The 20,747-nt window shown below is 48.9% G+C and overlaps 1 long non-coding RNA gene across 1 annotated transcript in view; it reads right to left on the bottom strand.

Annotated features, from left to right (window-relative positions):
• Positions 1 to 6,393: 6,393 nt before the first annotated feature.
• LOC115611887 overlaps positions 6,394 to 20,747 on the bottom strand; it is a 110,333-nt gene continuing 95,979 nt past the window's right edge. Inside the window, exons 3-4 of the long non-coding RNA XR_003992744.1 lie at positions 8,316 to 8,468; positions 6,394 to 6,707 (exon numbers count right to left, since the gene is read on the bottom strand). This is a non-coding gene — a long non-coding RNA (uncharacterized LOC115611887). The remainder of the gene's footprint in view (positions 6,708 to 8,315; positions 8,469 to 20,747) is intronic.

Here is a 20,747-nt window from a genome sequence, read left to right as displayed (position 1 = left end):
AAGCAGGGTTTCCCAAATATTGACGTGGGTTCCCCATTCCATCAAACCCCACCTAGAAAATGCTCCCAAGCCCCCAACCCCAGTCATCCAAACATGGGATGTTTAGCTGTAGAAATACTCTGCTTCCCCCTTTCACTCTCCAAAACAACACAGAGGAAGAAAAGCCCTCAGAAAGCCAAACTAGATCTCAAGGTTTGCCTCCCACTAGTGAACTGGTTGGAGGTGAGTAGAAAACAGCATGAGGAAAACTATACGGTTGTGCACAAGAAAGGAGGAACCATGCAGCCAGCACGAGCTGCAAACAGGCCCCTGGAAAGCTGCCTAGGACCTGCACAGCCACTTTGCAGACGAGATTTGGCAGGAATCGCCAGGCAGAATATGAACCATAAGCATGCAGCCCAGTGAGCAGCAGCCCCTGAAGACCTGGAAGAGCTGGTAGGTGTTGCTCTATGGGGGCTGGACCACCACATTATGGTCTCACTGGACCTCTGCTGGATGGTCTTTCACTAAACCCATAACCTTTGTGCAGCAGAGAGTATCCATGTTGTGCAGCAACAGCATCTCCATCTCTCACAGACCACCAACAGCCAACTTCCACAATTATCTCCTTCCGCAAGGGACTTCTACAGCTCCGACAGAAACATGCCCCTGGCCCACCAGACATCTTCCTCCCAGAATTTTGCTTATTTTCCCTTGGCCACTCAAACTCTGCTGCAGAGCAAAATGCACCCAAACCGCTGAGGCTGTGATTTTCATGACGCCACTGCTTGGCTCATTTCTCTGCTGTCCTCTCAGTTTTGTGAAGGTTAAAGGCATCCTTCCTCAGCGACTGTCAGGATGTTATCTGGGCTGGAACCGGCTACATGAGCTCCACAAGGAATATTTTATGCAGATTCTCTGCTGCACCTCAGATAGCTCATCAGTATCCAAACTGCTGCTGGTGTTGTGTGGCTTTATTTCGTCTAAGCCCACCTTTTGTATCCTTGCCCCTTTCACAGGTATAAAAATGAGAATTTCCACATGCATAAAATGTAAGGGCTTTTTTTTGGGCTGATGCAAGGCAGGGAGCAAAGATTGCTCTGTGCTGCTCTCAAGGGGAGTTTGGGAGGGATTGGGGCAAGCTGGAATGGAGAAAGGTTTTTTTCCCTCTGGAAGACTGGAGAGACCCCTACTACTCTGCATCAGGCTTTTACTCCTAGCCTTCTCCTCCCAAAAACCATGCCAGGACAGAGAAATCCCCGTCTCTTCTCTGCCTTCCCCTCAGGGGCTGTGAAGAGAGCAGACAGGCAGCACTGGGCACCCAAGCTGGTATCCTTGCCTCCTTCCGCTGTCAGAGGGGTGCACAAAGAAAGGGAGGATAATCCTGCTTGCTCAGATGGCTGCGAATCTGAGGGTGATTTTCACACTTGTGCGCCTGGCAAGGCACATGGCAGACCGTTGCCATCCCAGCTGGCTGCATACTTTTTGGGTAGAGAATTGCCCAGAGTGGGAGCTCATCCCCAGCATGGCAGCTTGAGCACCAGCCTGGACGTGTGAGCCCATGCTGGAGGATGTGGAGGGCATGCACGCACCAGCATCCCCACAAGCCCACCTGGCCTCTCTGAGTACCAGGGCAGAGCGTACCACTCAGGTAGTTTCCACTAAGCACTGATTATAAATGTCATGATTTCAGAGGGAGAAAGAAAACAGCTGGATTTGTCAGACAGCAGCAGCGGCAGCTAAAAAAATACCATCTTTTAATGTGTGAGCTGAGTACAGAGAGTGCAAGAATAAACAGGAGACCCTGTGGTAACATTTTTACAAGTCCCCTGGCTGACTGTTAGAGCCCTTTAACTAGCACATGACTGAACGTCCCCGTTTTGGGATCTCAGCAGCACGCCCAGCTCCTCTGGGAATCACCAGGCTTCAACGACAGATGGATCCAAGCAACGAAGCTCCTGTCTGGATGGAAAGTCAGGGGGACTTGCTTTTGGACCCGTCCCCACATCTAGTTTTAAACTGTCCTGGCATGAGAGGCTGTGTTCCTTTGGCCATGCTTCCTCACAACCATAAATCCAGTTTTACGGCACCCAGTCCAAGTCTGAAAACAATGCAAAGTGCTGAACAGATATAAACTCTTTCTGCTCCTTCACAAGATCTCCAAAGAGGCCAGGAAGACTTTCTGCTGAATCAGGTATTGTTTTGTGCTCCCGCCACTGGCGGGAAGCCAGATGCACACCATATTGTACAAGCTGGGTAATTTGGCAAAAATGCGATCATGTGCTCACCCCTGATTCAGACCCAATTCCTCCCATGGGGTGACCGGGTAATGTGCAGATCTGGTATTAATTAACAGGAAACCACAGCCCTAGGCAGCGATCTGTCATCCTCTTTTGGATGCTGCTTGTGCCTGCTAACGGCTTTCCCACCCCAGACGCCCCCACCCTGTCCCCCTCTCTGCTGGCAGGTACCACCCCAGGTCTGGGTAACCCCCCAGCTCTCTGGAGTCAGACTGAAGACCCAGCTAACCCAACACCTTGTCTCTGAGAACCACTAAATCTGCACTCCTGCTCCTAGGCGTGCTTGCACCCTTCGGTGCTGGGGAGGAGGGATTTGCTCTTCTGGCTGGGAGCAGGTTTGGGAGCCACAGCAGCACTGAGCTCTCACCCAGGTTCCTGTCCATGGCATGGCATCTCCACTCAAGCTAAAGCTCATACTACACTGCTGATGTCTCTGACAGCAGAGTCCAGGCAGTGCCAAACGCTTTGGAAAAAAAAAATCTCCCAGGCTCCAGTGGAAAAGGCGGCACTGGTACCCAGCGTGCCAGAGATTAAGCAATTTACTGAGTCAATTGTCTTTTTTCCAAGGACAAACATGTATGATAGAAGATCTCCAGATCTGCTGGCACACTGCGAGCTCTGGGCCATCAGCCCTTTCACTGTCTCAATTCATCTGTCAATAAACCACTGAGCCCATTAAGGCTGTAGAAATGGAAAGGGATGTTCGTGGTCCACCCAGCAAGGATCAAAGGCCTTGTTGCACAAATGATGGTTACCCAAGATTTCTCAGTAGAAGTGCTGAAATTCCTGACCGTGACTCAAGCTGCCCTCCTAAGCAAAGCAGGACAATAAGCAGCAGGGACATTATTTGGAATGATAAAGCCCTTGCAAGAGGTGATGTGACCATGATAGGCTCTCACTGCTTCATAGAATACGTAGGTGCGAAAACCATGTGGTGCTGAAACAAGGAGCAAATTACCTCCAACACATGGGGAAGACACAAGGTGTCTGCTTGGTGGAGGTCGACCACCTCCACCTCCAACCAAAGTGATGTTCAGCTTTGTCTCCAGTGCTTAACAGCATGTTTAGACTTAGCCTTGGACACTCGTTGGGCAGTGAAGCTCTGCTCACCAAGTTTGCCCTGGGTGCGTCCCAATGCTGGTGGCCTGAGGAATGTCACTGCCACCTCCTCTGATCTTATTCATTTGATAACGACCAGTAGGTGAAGTCAAGATCCGGCTGGTAGCTTGGCAGGGCTTAGTGGAAAGGCTGCAAGGGAAAGGCAAGAGAAGCCTCATCTCTGTGCAGGACAATTCCAGGGCAGCACATTCGCCCAGGCTGGCCCTTAACCTGCAGCATGAACTTCACTGAAGATAAACCCTGGGAAAATTCAAAGAGAGAATTGGCATTTAAAAGGGAAGAACATCTAGGGTTGCCATATATGAAGAAATACATTTGGAAGGACACAAACCCTCTCTAGGATTACGTTATTCTCTAACGGCAGCCCAGGATGGATCTGGCAGAAGGATGGATAGAGGGATAAATTATCTGGGAGATGTTCATTCTGGGACAGTTTGAGTTTATTATTCCTTTTTTTTTTTTAAAGCTTCCTCCAGGGCGTATTCCTGGGACCTGCTGGAGATGAGACACAGCATCAGGAATAACTCAGACTTGAGCTTCACCGTCAATGCCATCACTTCCCATAGCTGCCTTTGCAGACCCCTATGCAGCTATGCAGCACCCCTGCCCAGCGCCCTTAATTAAAGCAAAGTGAATATTGGAAGTCAGATCCCAGTCAGGCCCTGGGAATGGGGGCTTGCTTCCTTGACAGCTTGGAGCAAACGCTCATGGTACTTTGTGATGGTAGGGGAGCAAAGCAAGGGAAACTCAGGACGATGCTTGCTTTTGTCTGTAACCTAAATCCCAGGCTCTGCCCTTTCCCTTGCCAAGTGCCAAGAGAATAAAAAAGGGAGTGGATTTTTTTGGAGTGCATAGCAAAATGGCTAATTTAAAACAATTACGCAACAGCTAATTAGAATCATCTCTGCGTCCCAGAAAGGCGACTGGCCAGGTACTCAGCATGAAGCGTTCGGCTTTATGGAGCAGCATCTTGTTAAAGCCCTTCATCCCATGATCCCGTGGCTGTGGTGGCTGGACCCATCCCGCGTGTGCCTGTGGAGAGCGGCTGATGGCCTTCCCAGTGTCAGCCAAGTGAGTCCTGCCTCGCCTCCCGCCCGGCTCAGCACCGCGATGTACCTGAGGCACTGGCTGTGCTTTATGAAGTCTAAAATTTTCAACTGGTTGTGTCTTTCCATGCAAACTCATTAGACACTATTTACACCCGCTGCAGCTGTGCAGAGAGAGGTTTTGAACTCTGGCATTCTACAGTAGGCTTTGTTTCTCATTTACATTTGCATATTAAAGTGTTTGCCTGAAATAGGCTATTGAAATTAATTCAGGATTAATTGGTGTCTTTATCTCATTAGGACAATCTAATTTAAGGATGATGAAATTGTTTAGCCTCCCGTTTGCATAATTAGATTGCTTTGAATTGCTGTCATTATTGTGCTCTTTAGCATCATCTGTAGGCCTCAAACAGACAAGAGTTTCAACCTCATAAAGACCAATCATGTGTTACAGCAGAGAGCTGTTAACCCCTTTTAACCCAAACTCCCTCCAACACACCAGCGCACAATGGAGCGGACACTTTGCGGTGGGGCAGGGACACAGAGGTCTCCACACCCAGTGTAACGGGGCATCCCCTCCTTCCTTGTAGACACTCAGGGCAGTGAGGTGCAACTCCAGGAGCTGTTGGCGGGCAGCCCTGTTTTGCCTAGCCTTCCTATGAGAAGGGCAGGGGCTCTCCTGGCTGGTGCTTAATCCCTTCACGGTCAAATGGGGCCATGGGCTGCTCCTTCCATGAGGCTGAATAGAGTCAGAAGTGCTCACTTGGTCTCTCACATCACTGGAAAGGGCTGGTGGGAGCATGCCCAAGGACTGCTTGATCCCATCCCTCCTGCATGGGCTTAGGAACATCCCTTGGGCTGGTGGCTAAGGCATCTGGCAACAGCTGAGCTCCCCCTCTATTGGAGCTGGAGCAGTAAGGAATGCTCATGGCCATGGGCACCATAGTGTTTTGTCCCCTCCCAGGACTTACCAAGCTCCATCTCCTTCTTCTTCTGTTTGAAGGCTGTTTCTGAACCTCCAGCTGACAAGCATCCCCTGAAGATACCCTGGCCAACATGTCAGGTCCAGTAACAACATGCTCCTACTGCTTCAAATAGAGCTCTCCCCTCTGTGCTTACCTGGATGCTAAAAGGAGAGAGGAGACCTGCCCATGTCAGTGCAGTGGGAGAACATGTATGAGGAAGTACCACCAGCGCCCACATGTGCTGGGAAAGAGTGAAGGAAAAGAAAAGTAACTGTAAGGCTAGATCACCAAAGTGGATCATCTTTGAGGTTAGACTCACCCTGCGATGCAGTGAGCTAATGCTGTGAAGGAGTGGACAGAGCCATGCCAACCCCATACAAGACTCAGTCTTGCACCTGGGGCAGCAGGGACTAACAGCAGCAGAAGAAGGAGATCACATTGAAAAAGCACACGCAGGATGGTTGTATCCAGGAACTGTAATCAGGATGTGGATCCCCCTGATGCTTAGTGCGTACCCCAAAACATCACCCAGTTTGCATGCACCAAGGGATATGAGGACATGGGTTGCAATGATAGTGTGTGCAGAGGACATTGGCCAAAAGCTGCAGCTGTCCTGAAGACCCTCACAGTGCATGAGGGACACATTCCCTGCAAGTAACCCTTTGCCTGCTTTTCAGTGAGACCTTCCCCAGCCCCAGCAACCTGCCCACCCAGGGGACTTGGGCACCTGAGAGCTATGGGGACATGTAGGCTGGAACCACCTAGAAACAGGCATCCCAAGTCAACACTTGCTTCTGGGAAAGGGTACCAGTTCAGCATCCTGAGCTAAGACCTCACCTCCCCATGGGTCTTGCCATTACAAACCAGCCTGTTCAGCCACACAAATGATCCAAAACATACATCTCAGAAGTATTTTTACATGATAAAGCATCATACAGCATTATAACCAGCTTCCTTGCTAGCAAGGAGGACCATGGCCTTGTGTGTTCCCCCCCTGTACCGGCCCAAACTATCTTTCCAGATGGCTGCCAGAAGTCAATAGCCACCAAAGTGCCCAAATCCAGCCCTGGAGATGCTCTCCGGGCACCAAGAGCAGGAAGGGGGTCAAGATGGCAGCTCTGTAGTTGCTCCTGGGGATGCTCTCCGTCTGTCCTGGCCCAGCTCAAGGCGAGAGACCTGCTTCTCATTAGCGGGCGGCTGACTCCGGAGGTGGGGGCTGCGCCAGGCAGGCTGCTTCGCCAGTCGCTTCACGTATCCTAACATCTGGTTGTGTCTCATCACAGTGCAAATTTATGACCCTGGAAACAACATGTTGATGATGCACTGGGAAGAGGAGTCAGAGCTGTAATCCCATGTCCAGAGCAGGAACAAGGGGAATCGCCATCCGAGGACTTTGCTGGGGAGAAAGAGGTGAGGAAGGGCAGACCTGCGCTTCTCCAAATGATGGGGGTGAACACGGGGGGGGGGGGGAGGTGGAGCTCCCAATGATGCAGCACGTACATAGAGAGCAATGTTTTCCTCTCTAAATCTCTCTCCTCTGGGGAAAAAAAATGCAAATTCAGCAACAGCCAACTTTGAACAACTTTATCTCAATGAATTGCCAACTTCCAAACCAGCCAACAGGAAACCTTCAAGAAAATAAATGAAAGATTTCATTTGAATGCTTTGAAAAGAAACATTTCCATTTGCAGTGACTGGGCAGTTACACTTTCCATTTTATGGTTAAAATTATACAGACATTTAAAATTATTTGAAATGGAAATGACAGATTGCATTTCAGGTCCTCTAAAGGAAGTTTTATTTGCCTAGGATAAGTAAATGTTTGATTTTTTTTTTCAGAGATCAAACATATCAGTTGAACCAGAACAGAGTGGGACTTGGAAAGTCTTGTTTGCAGGTTCACACTAAAGATGTTTTAATTTTCAGTTTAGCCCAAACAAGTGTTTTTGGTTATGTTGCTTTGCTGAAGCTGCAGTAGAAAAGAAAGAAAGAAAAAAAAAAAGCAGCTCTTGCCATCACAGGCAACCAAAGAAGAAAAAAAACCCCCAAACATAAGAGTCAGTGCAAGAGAAAGGTCTCAGTGTGGAAGAAGTACATAAAGCTTGCCTGAACCTTTCTGTTTTGCAGACTATTTCTTAGACCCTTGGTACTGCTATCAGGCCTTTAATATACTGGAGAGGACAATCCCTGTATGATGCCACACACATATACCAGCATAGGTGTACTTAGTGCAAGGCAAAAGTGGAAACAGGAGAAGACATGGTCACCAAAAGCTAGGATGCTCTTCAAGAGAGGTGGGGTGCAATTTCTTCCCTCGGCTGTCCAACAGCAGGAGGGCCAGCTGGAAAGCAATGAGAAGAAGAGGAGCAGCCAAGGATCCCACTAGGCCACAAGCAAAGGAGATTTGAACTGGTGCAAAAAGGCCACTGCTCCTCAAACAAGATGAAGCACAACTGGAGCAAGCTGGAGGAGTGAAGGGAGTATGTCTGGAGGTCTGGGAAACATGGCATGAAGGGGAGACATGATACAAACATGCCTTCGAATACACCAACAGCTTTTCTTTGTGTTGTCAGTGGCAAATGCATAAGAAGTCATAGCCCAAAAACCCTCCAGGAAAGCTGAGATGAGATCTCGGGATAAGCTGCGAGTGGTGAGCACTATCACAGCAGCCTGGACACGTAGCCTGGAGCATCCACAAGCACAGCAGACGCTCTGGCAGCAGCACCAACATACCTACCATGGCCTTTCACCGCTGCCCATTTGTGAACCCACGTGGCTTTATGGTGGACACACAGGTCCTGGGTAGAGAAATCTGGCTGGAGCAACCTAGCTCCAGAAAGTTTCGCAGCCCACTGTGTGGACAGCTATGGAAATCACTAGCACAGCTCCCCAGCAGCCTGACTTACCTTCAGCCAGGTACCCTGGCAGAGAGGTCTTAAGCAAGGACATTGAAACCACTGGCAAGTGGATCTTCCTCTGTTCTCTCCAAGCTGGTGATCTCCAGAAAGCGGCTTTTTTTCCTCTGCTTTGGTATTGTTGCTGCTGAGCGTTTTCAGGTCCTAGAAGGACAGACGTGAGCAACAGGTCCGAAAATCAAGAGAAACTCTGGGATTTGCAGTGGCTCGTGATAGGTTACAATGTTGCCACTACAAAATCACGTAACCTTCCATGGAATTTCCCCAGACCTGCTGTTTGTTTCCACTCAGAAGTACCAGTGAGACCTGGTGGTTAAGTTGCGTCCCATTTCAGCAGATGTCTGCTGAAGGGAATAGACAAGAATGTAAGAAGGACATGGAGCTGTTGGAGCAAGTCCAGAGGAGGGCCACAACAATGATCAGGGGCTGGAGCACCTCCCATATGAAGACAAGCTGAGAAAGTTGGGGCTGTTCAGCCCGAAGAAGAGAAGGCTGTGTGGAGACCTCACAGCAGCCTTCCAGTATCTGAAGGTGGCCTACGAGGATGATGGAGAGGGGCTCTTCACTAGGAACTGTAGTGATAGGACAAAGAGTAATGGGTTCAAACTTAAAGAGGAGAAGTTCAGGTTAGATATAAGGAAGAAGTTCTTTACTGTGAGGGTGGTGAGGCACTGCAACAGGCTGCCCGAAGAGGTGGTAAATGCTCCATCCCTGGCAGCGTTCAAGGCCAGGTTGGACAGAGCCTTGGGTGACATGGTCGAGGGTGAGGTGTCCCTGCCCATGGCAGGGGGTTGGAACTAGGTGATTTTAAGGCCCTTTCCAACCCAAACCATTCTATGATTCCATGAACCTTTCCAAGGAGCCAAAAGTGGTTAAACCACCTGGAGGCACAAGGGCAACCTTCAGCTCGCACACACCAACTGAGCTGGCTGAAGGCAAAAGAGATATACAACCCTTACTGCTGGCTGCTCAGACAGCGAGGGCTGTCTAGTACCAAGGATGACCCCAGATCAAAAGGACAAGTGCGCCTCTGTCATATGCTGGAAAACTCTGATCATGACAGCAACAGTAGAAAGCACAGTGCTTGCCAGAAGTCACACAAAATGTCCATGAGCCCTTCATCAAAGACCTGTAAGAGTTTTAAATACTCTTTGGAGGAGATGCAAAATGCTGTCAGGAAACCTAAGCTGGTTAAGGGATAGAAGAGTAAATGTGCTAGTTTGAAGTAGCCAGCTTTCAGCTGCAAATCAGGTCGTGACCAGCAGTAATATCTGCAACCAGTAGTCACAAACAAAAACTCAGGGCTGTGAGGAAGAGCCTATGCAGGGATTTTGGTGTGTGGCTCACAATCCCTCAATGGTCCTACACAAAACCCCAGCCATAGAGGAGGACCTCTCCACATCCTGGCTCCAGGCGCACTGCTGGATGAGGAGCACAACACCATGTGTTTGGAGGGACTACACTGTCCCTTGGCTCAGCCAGGGCCTGCTTTGTCGGGTTAGCAGGGGCTAGATGAAGATCTACAGCTACCCAACCTCTGTCAAGCCTGTATGGTTCAGCTCGTTATTCCCAGGAGGACTTTGTTACCAGAGTTGAACATCAGATCTTTATGTTCATTTGTAGGTTGCTTTTTAGAAAAAGAAAGAAAAAGCAAAAGAGATAAAAAACCACTCAGCATTACAGCATTTGAGGTTATGTAAAACATTTTCTTCGGTCTTGAGAGTTGTCAAGAAAAATAAAAAACCACCAACAAAACAATTTCAAAACAAAAAGTTTTTTCAAATTAGGAAAATCAGACAGTCCCCTTGAACAATGACAAAACAAAATCTTAGGACTTCTTCTAAATTCACCCACACATGCACATACATACTTACCTATGTATACATTCACTAACACATACATGATTGCACGCTGCTTTTACCCCATGGGAAGGTACCCAGCGAAACCCATCTGAATGAGGAGACCCCTTGGGTCCTCCCAGCCCACAGTGGGGGAAATGTGCTCCCACACTCCACTCAGGTCCCAGCACCACAAATGTGCTCCCACCACCACTGTCTGGAAATGGCAGTCCTGGCCACGGCAGAGTGATTTGCACCATAAGCCAGTGGAGGGGACCAAATCCCAGCATGGGACCCCTACACTCTCTCCTGCCAGAATAAAGAGGTGCCCAGCTGAGAGCCTCACCCACCTTCCCAGCTCAGACATGTGCCCATGGACCACAAGCCCATCAATCCTTTCCCACCCACACCAGCACCCGGGCACATGCCCCCAGGAGTATCCCCAGCCCCTCACAGCTCCTGGAGCTAGGGGGTCAGCATGCTGAGCTGCGGCTCCGGCGTCTGGTCAGCAACTCCTGACCCATGTAGGTTATCGGTCTCATAACCACCCAGCCTCTGTTTCCAAGTGCCAATCAGGCCTCTCCTTTGATCAGTGTTATAATCAGATACAGCACTCCAGCATGGATTATTAAGTTTTAACAGTTGACACATCATTTCTGATACCATAATCTGGCAGCACTTTACAATAAGTGACAGGTCCTCACTAATTCCTTTTGTATTCACTGTAGCAACGTTAATCATGAGTGATGAACTTTGCGTATTCATATGGATGTAATAGGCAGTTCCCAAGGACTGAGACTGTAATTTAGCTTTAACCTAATGGGCACTGATTGTAACAATAAGTAATTATGTCAGCTAAATGCAGTGTTGATGGCAATTGATGACAGCACCAAAAGCCACGACACCATTTTGGAACTAAGCTTGGAATAGTCATTTGTAAAACCATAACGGCCAAGACAACGAACAACATGTCCTCTCCTGTGTATCCTATCATCCAGCTACCTTCAGCCTGATGAGGACAACCCCAACTGTGACAAACACTCCGTCAGCTCCCTGTTTTACTCTGGCAGATAATTTCAGGGTAGCCAAAAATCCAGTTCACTAGATGGATGGGACAGGTAGTGTCCTGAAGCTTGGGTGAAAGGAGAGAGGCATCTCATCTTAAATGAGATGTTGGGATCAATTCCCTGGATCACCTTCAGGTCCTTTGGGCAAGTCACATCTGGTGACACCTGGCCGACATCTGGTAGTGTCACCTTTCCACAGAGCAACGTTTGCTGCTCCCCGCAGCTGCAGACCCTGGCTCTGTACCCAGCCAGCAAAGCAGGGACAGGCTGCAGAAGACTGAAGACCACTGCTGAGCTCAGACACAGCTGAATTCGGCAGATGTACAATTAGCAAAACACAGGCCTGAGAAGTGCACCTGATAACCTAAACCATAGTGTAAGTCAGTCCATAGAAAGGTGTTCTTCTATTACCCAGAAGGGCTGGTGTGACCTCTTTTTTGGTTAGAGAGGAGAATGAGGATGGGATATTTTTAAGTCAGAATATATGGATTTGAATTGCTTTCTTTAGAAAGGGGGAGCATGGCAAAGTCATAATAATAATTTTGTTAATGACAGTAATAAGACTGTAAGTGCTGTGTCATCTTGAAAAAGTGATTTGTGCTGCCAATAAAAATCCTGTTTCACTGTAATCATTAATGTGATCAAAAACTTGGAAAACACAAACACAAAGTAGCTATAATGAGGTAGAAAGGACGTCTTCAAGGAAACAGTTTGGTGGGGGGCTCCTGCAAGACAATGTCCCTGGCCTACGAGACTGAGGAAGAAACTGTCTCCCTTGATATTAACAGGAACTTTGGGATCCCAGCAGCAAGCACCTTTTTAAAAATACACAGTGGGATGACTCAGGTGCTCTATTTACTTACTATTCTAGTTAATTTCCCGAATTTGAAGCAATTTCCTTTCTCTTGAGAGGGGGAGTGAGAGGCTTGCGGGTAGGTGAATGAATTCCAGAGAGGTTGGAGAAATGCCTCCTGGTGCTCTGTTAAGCTCGTGACAGTCTTTCTAACCTGTCCTTAGCATGGCTACAGCCAACACGTGAGCTGTGGGCAGGCAGCTGCCTGCAGACCTTACTTACTTTATGCACTGGAGCAGCCAGGGCAAGAAAAGGGCAATGCTGGACTTCAGGCTATTGCACGATGCTTTTGGCACCATAGTTATGGAAGTCAAGAGTAAGATGGGTCCCTCCTGACCTCTGAAAGTCACAGGGCTGTCAGCTTTCCCATATGATATAACTATTTGTAATATCTCAGTTTTGGTTTAGAGGTCCTGGCCATGATTTCTTGTAAATGGGGAGACCTAGCTGGAGCTTGAGCTATGCAGAAATCATCTTTCTTTAGTAAAACCCTCCTGTTCAGGGTGGCCTGGCTGTTACCACCACAGCTATGATGAAAACAGGCTCCTCAGTTACACTCCTTTGCATCCAGCTGCTTGCTCTCTTGGTCCCTATTTCTCTTCCTGGGGTGACCATTCACATGCAATTCCAGAGGCCAGTTCAGGGCACACAAGAGGAAGGATCCTGGGGAAGTTGAAAGAACAGGCGATGCAGTCAGGTCTTGTAATTGTGCTTTAAAAGGTTAAAATGTACGTGGCAGAAAACAGCAGGGCAATGCTGTGCTTGCAGAGACATGCACAAGGCAGGGAGCTGAGCACCGGCAGCCTCAGCCCTAAGGAGAGGCAGCCCAGCAGCACTTCCACTTGCTCAGAGAGTGGGACCTAAGCTATGATGGTCAAAGCCAAGTTTTTCAGCAGAGCAGATGCATCAGCAGGGTTTTAGTAGCCTCCCAGGATGCTGAGAGCTCCAAGGTTTGCACTTTTAAATGGGCTATTTGCCAGACTTTGGTCCCAGAGGTTGCCTTGCGAAAGGGGGACATTGTCAAAAACTGTGCTCCAGATGCCAGGAGGCCTCATAGGAGGGAAGGTTCCACCAGTGGGGGAACCACTGGGGAAGGCACCTCGGCCGAGGAGAAACCACATAAGACTTCACAGTGATCCCAAACCACTGACATCCATCATTCACCCCAGTACTAACCAAGTATCAGCCCACAGCACTTGCCACAGAGAATGGTGACAGCATAGCAAAAACCGTGAGCAGATAAAGAAAGAAACTTGCTTGATGCTTTCTCTTGATGACCAGGTCCAAAGCCAAAAAGAGCTGCCTAAATCCCTGATTGTAAGACATTGGGTAAAATACCCAAGATGAAGCTGTTATTGCTGAAAATGCAGTAGGAATGTGCAGCTATAGGAAAAAATGTCTCCCAGTAATTACAGATGTGCTGTCAGGGGGATGCATTGCTCTTTATGCCATGCAACCAGCTGATCTGGATCCAGCAGCAGCAACAGCCCTCATGAATGCAAGGAAGGCATCATATGCTGTCTCCCAGGAGGTGGGAAGATGAGAAGGGGGTGCAGCTAGCAGCAGATTAGCATGCCAGCGATGGAAAAGACAACATTCCCCACCTCGCTGGTCAGCCCCAACACCAAAAAGGGCTTTCATCACTACCGTAATCACTACTGAGGTACATGGCCCCCACACACAGCCAAAGAGATGAGAAGGTGAGAGGAGCTGGGGAAAATACACAAAGGATCCTTGAAAATTACAAAGTTGGAGAAAATCAGAGAAGCAAGATTTACAGGGGAAATGATGAGGAGAGAACTGCAGTGGTGATGTGTGAACAGTGTTGCTCCTGTTGCCATCAAACAGACCCTCTGCAGCAACTCCCTTCTTCCTCTAGACACACTTTGCTGGCATGCAGATGCCCCTTCCCAAGTAAAAGCAAGACTAGACCAGACCCTGTAGGAATCACAGGCTGCCAGCAGAAGTTTGGTCATGCTATTCCAGCAGAGATTCAGGGGGCCCATCGGCACATACAAAGCAGCAGCATCAGGCCCAGTCCTGCTGCCGGGGCACCGTCTGGCAGCAGCATTTGCAGCCACATCGGCGAGGTGTCAGCCACACCTACAGCAGGCAGCTTTACAAGTGCATTTAAGCGTCTCTAACAGTGTGTGTCAGACCCCTTTGAAACAACGTCTGCAGCCTGATGCTTCTGAAAACACCCTCCGAGCTGCCCCGCAGCTCCTGCCCCCTGACTGTGGCTAGTGCAAGCTGGCAGGGCGCTGCCAGTTTACCATTTTACCCCTGCTGAGAACCGGTGTCTGTGATTGCCGAGCGTGCCCACTGCAAGCAGAAATCAACACCTGGCAGGTCTGTCTCCATCTGAAACATCTTAGTGCTGGAGCGCTTCCTTGGATGGCTGCAAAGTCACTCGCTGCTTCTGCCACGGCCTTGGCAGGACATGCAGTGAAGGGGGGACCCAATTATCACTCGTCACTGCCACAGAGTGGTCCAGGCATCAGGTCGATGTCAGAGCAAACCGTGACACAGCTGACGCGATGCCCGGCACTGCAGCAGGAGCAGGGGAGCGTGGGGTGATTGGCAGCCTGCAGCAAGTGGTGCCGAAAGTACTAACCCTCTGCAATTAGCGGTGCCAAAGCATTTTCCCCCTCCCCATGCAAGGAAGGAGATGAGAGCAGCTCCTCGCTAGCGATATATCCTGGATGGTGCTGAGTACCAGGCAGGATTCATGCCCCAGCCATGCTCCGGATGAGGGGCTGCCACGCAGGGAGCAGACGGCACGGCTGGTCTCAGGGAGGTAGGCAGTAAGTCCCGACTGGCAGCAGCTTCGGAGGCCAGTGCTAATGACAGCACTTGTCGCAAGCTGCACTTCCCCCCTGCAGCAGACGTGACAGCCCCAAAGTAACCAGTTACCCTCTATGTCCCTGCTTCCTCTCACACAAAAGTGACAAGAAGGACAGGTAATAAAAGTCCAGGCCAAATCCTTGACAGAGACCTGATGGTTTGAGCCAGCTTAGGATGCTCATACCTCCCTGCCAGCTTTGTTCCCAATAAATAGCCACCCCAGTGGGAATGGTGGCTGGCCAAAGCATACAGCATACACCTATGTGCCAGCAAGACATCCCAACACCAACTCCTTGCTTTCCTTCAGCTGGCCCAGAGGCTCCCTCTCCTGCACACTGGGAGGGGAAACTGAGGCACAGCTCAGCATCTCCCCCCCAGCTACTCCCATCTCTGCAGCTGTGCTCTAGGCTAGGCACAGGGAGCCATCCTGGAAGCAGTGACAGCCCAATGCACCAGGGAAGGCACTGAAAGCCTGGCTTAGACATGTAAAACAGCATCTCCTGGCCACCCAGATGTCTTCCTCCCAGGTGGTTTTCCACCAGCTAAAGTCAAACATTTCTCTCGCCACAAGCCCTCCTTAGTGCTCCTTTGTTGACTGAAAACATCTCATTTATTCCATAGCCCAAATTATACACCATAAAACAGAGTTGTGGTGGTAACAACAACATAAGAAAGCAAGAATAGCATCAAGATGCCAGTGGCTTGGACAAGGCTACTTAGCAGCCCCCAGCTGCTGCTGCATAGCAGCCAGTATAACAAGAAAGGTGAAGGACAGATGACAGCACGAGGCCAGCAGCAGTGAAGGGCCCTTGCTGCTCCCCACTTCCAAACCCAGCCCACCACCGTGCTGCTGACCACCCTGTGTCCCAGCTGTATCACCTCTACTCATGAGGCTCACTCTTCACATATGCCATGAGATCCAGGGAGTGCTCTTTCTTCCTGCTCTGAGTGGATCTGGGAAGTCACTGACCTGTGACTGGAACTGATCCTCCTTTTTCCCACAGGACGAACCTCCTCTTCCACTGCTCGAGCACCTGTAAACTCTGGCTAGTTTACAGCAGCAAACCCTTCTGCACCTAGCATTCACATCTGCTGTCTCATTGATGACCTGAATTCCTCTTTCACATCAAATTGGAGCAGTGGGCGCAATTTTAGGCTAGATCTAGGCTCTCTCATCAACTCTTATTCTGTGTCTGCTCCAGCTTCCTTCCTGGGAAAGCTCTGAGGATTTCTGTTCTCCCACCGGTCTATAGCAAACCATCACTTGGTACCAGAAGAGAGCCGGATTTCCATTACAACATCATATTGTTTCCAATTCTGTCACAAGTCATGAACTTCTGTTCTTCTTTAAGCCTTAGGAGATATACTTTAGAGCCAAGGAAAGACTGCCTACCAAAAATTCAGCCTCTAAAAGGTACATGAAAAGAAACAGAGGGTCAGAAGCATTCAGGAGCTAAGAATATTCCCCCACCAGACAAGAGCTGCACCCCTGTGAGTTGCATCCCCATGGGTCACAGGAGGTGTCAGCTGGTGCTGCTGCCTAAGCCCCTGCTGTGCTGAGGATAAATAAAGGACTTTAATTTCCATTGCTGGAATTCACACAAAAAGCTGGAATTTCGAGCGAGCTCAAAGGAAAAGCTTGTTGCTCTCACATAAAACCTCCATCTCCCCACTTTCACTTCCCTGCAGGACATCTCCCAGCTGACAAACCTTTGGCCCAGCGCAGACCCTGCTGAGACGACACCAGGTTTCCAGCAAGGGGGATGCTCTTCTAGTGCAGGGCAAGCAGCTGAAGTGCTGTCAGAAGAGACAAAGGCGCCTGGCAAACTTTGAGAAATGCCTCTCATTATTTACAGAATGACAGAGGAAAACTTCAGACTGAAACAAGAAAGGCAATTAGTTTCCTGTACGGAAACAAAGAGACATCTGTGCCAAGTATGCTAACATATACACAAGGGGCAGGTATACAGTACATGAGGAATTTCTTCCAGCTGCAAATCCACCCCCAAATTCTCAAGTCAATCTTGAGTACTACGATGCTCAGCAATCCTCTTAAAAGTGTCCAGATGCTTTAATAACTTAATTCTAATCTTCTCAGACACCATTTTCCATTTAACTGCTGAAGCACTGGAATAAGACAGAGGGGTCAGGACTGAAGAGTCACAGTGGAGAATAGCAGGCCTGTTTTGGAAGTCCAAGAAGCCAAATTCAGTTATGCTGGTCCCCAAGTCATCACAGATTTTACAGGGTGCACCATGCATTGCCTGGACTTAGAGGTCATGAGCAGGTTTATGTACCTCAAAGCATTCTCTCCCGTCAGCACTGCTGGCTCAAAGCTGCAGTGGAGTTGGATTCATGGCTGGACCTTGCAAATAGGAAAAGATGAACTTCACTGGTGGATTGGGCTGTTGGGCACATCTCAGCTGGGTCAGACACATTCCGACCCCACCAATGACAGCTTGGGTTTGTGCTAAAAATGATATAACAGCTTGAGGTCTCATCCTCCAGAGTGGCTTGATTAAGGCAACTTCTTCCCAGGGGGCTGAGGGGTTTGGAGCGTGAGATTTGCACCAGCAGGCTGGGGCAGCACTGGAACAGGCTGCCTTGAGTGGCTGCCGACTCTGCATCCTCAGAGGGCTTCAATGTTCAGGTGGACCAAGCCATGGCCAACCTGATGTAGCACTGGGGACAGACCCACTTCCAAGAAGAGTTTCTGCTGGAGACCTTCAGGTATCCTTTCCTAACACTTCAATGAATCTAAACCTGGCTTTAAAAGTGACTTACCTCCATGCTGCGCTGGGCAGGCCTGATCCACCCTTGTGGCTCATCACCTCCCACCCACAGATACCCCCAGTCCCTACTTCCGACAGATCCCTCTAGACTTCCCATCTCAGCCAGCTGCCTTTTACACAACATTTTCTCAAGATTGGTTTAAACAAGCGAGGAAATTTTGGTGACACGTTAATACATAAAGTGCTCCTTATTTTCTCTATGCCAAAGAGCAGTGCTTTCTAACACACTTTCTGAGTTAACATCAGGTGTTAAACAGACGTACACGTCATTTTAGCAGGAGCCCACGTTTTATAATAGGCTTTCTATCTAACAGCTTGATATAGCCTCTTCCATTAAGCATTTATTGCTAATGCATTGTAAAGTGTAACATGCTATATACGCTATTAAAGAATGAAGCTGCCACGCACTCACCCCTTAATAATGAAACACTTATGAACGGGAACCTTAGGTTAAAGAGTTGTGAATTAAGTTTAATCTCGAAGAGATCATCTAGCACTCTGCCAGTATATTGCAGCGTGCTGTCAGCGGGACCTAAGGCCTCTGCGAAAGTGCTCCTTGACTTTGCTTTAGGGGAGACCTTGGTGAAAATGGTCCCCAGGCAAGAGTTTGGCGACATACCATCAGACTGCTGGAAACCCAAAGAGCTAGTTTGAGCTCTTCCTCAGAGGGACTCCCAGATAGCCACATGCTCTGGTTTATTGACTTTCTAATAATTCAATATAAAACCCAATCATTAGAAACCCTTTTAGTTGAGATACATCCCCACCTGCACATTATCATAATTTTTTTCCTTACTATTCAATAAAAAAAACATTAACCTTTCAAAATGAAGCAAACCCCCTTCCCCTGGCAAATAGCAAGGGGTTTTTTTACACAATCTTTGTTTAGATAAGTGAGCCCTGTGCACAAAGAACAGTGACTTGATAGTACAGGGTTCAGCCACAAAAGCAAGCAGGATCAAGGCTGTTCCTCTGGAAAGAGAAATCATCTTGATCTCTTCCCTCCTGCTGGTCTCACCCTCCCAGGGATCTATTTATACACATGCTGTTGCATGGCAAGTCTTGCCTTTGTTCCTTTCTCCTGTTTTTGAGTTCCTAAAAAAGCAAGCCCCATGTCTCCAAAAGCACTGGCCTACAGCATGATCTTGGATTAACATAAGGCATGAGAGACGGACTTTTGGTTAGTGAAGAAACTCACATTTTTCACACCCACGTAGCCCCTGGCATTCAGTGGTGATGGTACACTCAACTCCCTGTGTGTTCTGTAGGATTTATGTTTATTGGGGTGGGACTGTCCTTAGGCTGCACTAGGAGATGGTGCATTCAGAGAGCTTGTTCTGCAAGGGTCAGCTAGGGATAGTTCAGTTTCCACATGGAAAGAAGGAAGACTGGTCTGCAGTGGCACTTGCTCTAACCAACCAAGCTCATGCCTGCCAGGTTTTTGCCCCACGTTTTGAAATTAAAAATCACTGGCTTTTTCCAATAACAGAGCTAAGTGACAAACCCAAGACCTCAGTGTCATCTCTAGGGCGAGCCAAATGGCAAAGCATTTTGGATGGTCTGGGTTTAGTACCCAGTTCAAAATGCTTTTAAACAAAAGCATTCTGGGTGCCTGGGATGGCCCCAGAAATACCCTCAGGTTCTTGAATAGGTTTCTATGTGGTGAGGAAGGCCAATCCTGTGCCCATTTGCTCTCCCTCCACATTACCAGCAGTTGTCTCAGCGGGAATTCAAAATGAAAGCCCCCACATAGTACTTTGGGAGATCTTCAAGCACATGGTGGCAGTTGTGTTGATCGTGTCAGCCCTCGTGCAGCCAAGATGTGCCACATTAGGACAATCTGCATCTTGGCATGGAAGAGCAACGAAGGGCAGCCATGCAGCTTCCATATAGCCACAACAGCAGTGCTAAAGACACAGCAGCACAGGTGTCAGAGACAAAACATGCACCTCGAGGGATTAGTGTGTTTTCTAGCTGTGTCCCCTGGTGCTGGTGGGACACTCAAGGGCTCATGCACAGGGATGGCCACAGCTCATGAGAGAGATCCCAACTGGTGTCCTCCACTTCTCCAGGAGCGGCTCGCACCCGTGTTTACCAAGGCTTTCCTGAGCCCATCAGCATCGGGTGTACTTCAGTTATACACATGTTCAGCTGCTGCAGCTAAACGGGGCACCTAAATTTACACAGAGACAGAACACAGCTGGAAGAGATGGAGAGGATGAACCCTCTCATCACCTCCAAAATCTCTTCCACAGTCTGCAAATGTTTAAAAGAAGAGGCCTTCACAGCTAACTGGTCCTTGTCTTGGAAGTCAGATATAAAAAGTCAACAGAAGTTCCCCTACGCCTCCTCTTTAGGTGATGCATTTTCTAAACTTCTTCAAAGTTTTTTCAAATGAAGAGGGGAAAAGTTCATCTCAGGCTGACATACCAGTGCCCTCAACACTCACAGTGGAGAACTCAGAGGGGCTCACTCCTCTTGGCCCGCTGGACCCCGCATGGGTATGAGTACAAAAAGACCCCATAAAATCTCCCTGGACATAGCTCCCTGAGTGCCAGGTCCTGGTGAGCGTGCCACAGTGTTGCCTTCCTCCCTCCATGACAATTGCCTTTCTTTTCAGTACCCGTGGTTCCCTTTGTGTTTACGATAACAGAGGGATGCTTTATTGCATTTCGCCCGGCCCGCTGCCATGGCAACCAGCAGTTGCTGCGCGCTGTAAAAATAACCCTCCTTCTTTGATAGATTTCACTTGAGTGAAAATAACCCTTAAAAATAGGTTGAAATTTCCATACTAACTCTTCCAGGAGGTTCGAGAGAGGCAAGGATGAACTGCTGACAGTATGCACGGTGCCATCTCATCACCCTCCAGACATGGCACCAAGCTCTCGCAGAGGAGCCTGTGAGGATGCTTTTTGGGAGCCACTGCAAGCCAGTTCCCCTGGGTTCTCGTGGTGCTGATGACAAGGGGGAAGGGCTGTGCCCACCATCATTGATGCAGCCTGTGGTGAAGTTTCTGCATGGCCACATCA

Source organism: Strigops habroptila, chromosome 8, assembly GCF_004027225.2.
Source record: "Strigops habroptila isolate Jane chromosome 8, bStrHab1.2.pri, whole genome shotgun sequence".
In the NCBI taxonomy this organism is placed as follows: Eukaryota; Metazoa; Chordata; class Aves; order Psittaciformes; family Psittacidae; genus Strigops; species Strigops habroptila.
Note: the sequence above shows the minus strand (reverse complement) of the source record. Positions and strands in the feature narration are given on the sequence as shown.